Source organism: Chaetura pelagica, unplaced genomic scaffold, assembly GCF_000747805.2.
Source record: "Chaetura pelagica isolate M959 unplaced genomic scaffold, ChaPel_1.0 scaffold963, whole genome shotgun sequence".
Classification (NCBI taxonomy): domain Eukaryota; kingdom Metazoa; phylum Chordata; class Aves; order Apodiformes; family Apodidae; genus Chaetura; species Chaetura pelagica.
The window spans coordinates 594,152-596,549 of NW_009952705.1; positions in this window are offsets into that span (position 1 = coordinate 594,152).

The following is a 2,398-nucleotide window of genomic DNA, read 5'->3' on the forward strand; positions in this document are numbered from 1 at the left end:
CGCCCCGCGCCCGCCCTCCCGGGCGGCGGGACCCCGGTGCGGTCCCTGCGGCTCGTCCCTTCCTGTCCCCCCGTGTCCCGAGGACCTCGGTGTCCCAAAGCCCGGGCAGGGACAGGCTCTGCCGGCCACGGTCCCTGCCGCGCCGGGGGCTGCGATGCCAGGGAAGGGGATGAAGAGCCCCGGGCAGCTCCTCCCTCACCAGCACCGGAGCGGTGGCACCGGGGTGTCCCCAGGCAGTGCCAGCGCGTCCCGGAGCGAGGAGGTGCTGGGAACCAGCGGGGCCGGCAGCGCAGCTCCTTGCTGCCCTGGGGTGCAGGTCCCTGGGTTAGTAGTGAAGCTCATTTCCTGAATGCGAAGCTGCCGAGCCCAGGGAACACGGGCAAGGTGGGTTGCAGCCCTGCGGGGTGCCCATCCCCAGCTCCTCTGTCCCGCCGTACCTCTGGGTGGAGTTGACCCACAACTCTCTTTGTTTAGAGATTTGTCTTTGTTTTCAGCAGTATCTGCGGCAAAGTCAGAGGTTTAAGGGCAACGAGTCCCTGCTGGCCTTGGCACAGGCAGGATCTCGGGACAAACCGAACCCCACAGGAGGGAAGAGGTGCCTGGGGAGGGAAGGGCAGCGCTGCTGAGATGCACATCGCACCGATCGCCTCGCCCCGTCTTTGTGCCGTGCTTCTGGATGGGAAAACAACTTTAACTGGAGCCTGTAGAGTTTGTTCAGAGCCCGCTGAGGCCGGGCCTGTGAGCAGCAGTTGGGAGCGAGACAGGGATGAGCGGGGTTGTGTGGGAACTAAACAAATCCTAAGTTAAAAACTGTGAAAATATTTTCATCAGAAATTTAACCGGCAAAGCAGAGCTGGGACCCCCTCGGCGGGCACAGACCTGGGAACCCCTTTGAGGACTGTCTGCATGAGCTGGCCAGATCCAACCTGACCCTCTGGCTTTCACGTTTTTGACGCAGCAAAGTGTCACCTGCTCAGTCCCTTCATAGGGACAGGCTATAATGGCCATGAGTTCAATTTTTTAAAATCCCTACATGCAGGCTTGCAAAATGTATCATGAAAACTTCAGGAGATGGGAAAGATGACAAGAAATTTGCAGTAACTGGTGAAGGGTGTGAATGGCTGCCTTTGGCAGGGGAAGGCAGGAATCAGTGGAGTGGGGGTGACTCAGCCATGCTCCCCAGTGCTCCCCAGTGAGATGTGGGCTGGGTAAGAGGCCTCATCCCTGAGCTTCCCAGTTCCCAAGCCTGGAAGGGGGGAGTTTGGCCCCCTTCCTGGGATGGGATGGGGGCAGGATGAGGCTGTAAGGGTTAATGTGAATGAAGAAAGTCTGTGGAGGAGCTGCAGCCCTGTCTCTGCTCCTTGGAGAGGAAGGCTACACTGTCATCATCAAGCTGCCGACAGCTAAGGTAGTGCAAGGTTTGAGATCCATTAGAGTGCCTGTAATTATTTATAGGGAGGAAAAAAGCACCCTACATTGTAAAAATCAGATGGCACAGCAAATAAATGCACCAAGCTTTGAAGAAAGGATTCTTAAAAAACAAAGTAGTTTGTGAGAGCCAAGACTGAGGCCTGGCAATGCCACCCTGCTGATCCTTGGGCCTTGAGTCTGGTGACAGGGAGGAAAGGGACCTCTTGTCCCCACAGACATAACCTGGGCTGCTGGGACATCAGCTTCTGCTCCAAGATCAGGAGGAAAGAGCTGCTGGAGAGAAGCACAAAGCCCAGACCCTCTGCTCCTGGTTTCCACCTCAGAGCAGCACATGGGCTGCCCTCACCCCCAGCAGCCTCCCCCCTCTGCCAACCACCTCAGGGGCCTGATGGGACTTCCTCGCCTTGGCATCAATTCCACTGTTTAGTGGAGGCAAGGCAGCAGCAGGAGGGATCTTCCGGACCCAGAGTGCTCACGGAGTGTTTGCTCAGGGGAGAGTGCTCTTGGCCAGAGCTGGGGAGGGCAGAGCAGCTCCCTTGCAGCCAGCTTGCAGAGCTTAATTATCAGTTTTACAAAGTGCTTTGAGGTCCTCTGCAAAATGTCCTGGAGGAGGGCAAAGTGTGATTATATAACGTGTCTAGACAGTTTATTCCTTGGGGCAGGACTTCATAATATCTGCTCCTCTATGTCAACACTATGTGGCCCTGCTTAAAGGTTCTGGGAGCTGATAAAATATTAATAACAACGGCAAGGATAGGAAAACACATGCTTTTGCACTCAAAAAAAATGCTGATCTCAGCACAAGTCAGCTGTGGGGCAGCAAAGGCGCCTTTGCCCGCGGGCGCCCCGTGTTCAGCTGCGGCGACTGAGGAGCCCCCGGCACCGCCCCGCGGGCCCCCGCCCTCCATGCCCCCCGCTCCGCTTCACCCTCCGGGAGCTGTTGGGAGCCTCCCGTCCCTTCGGACGC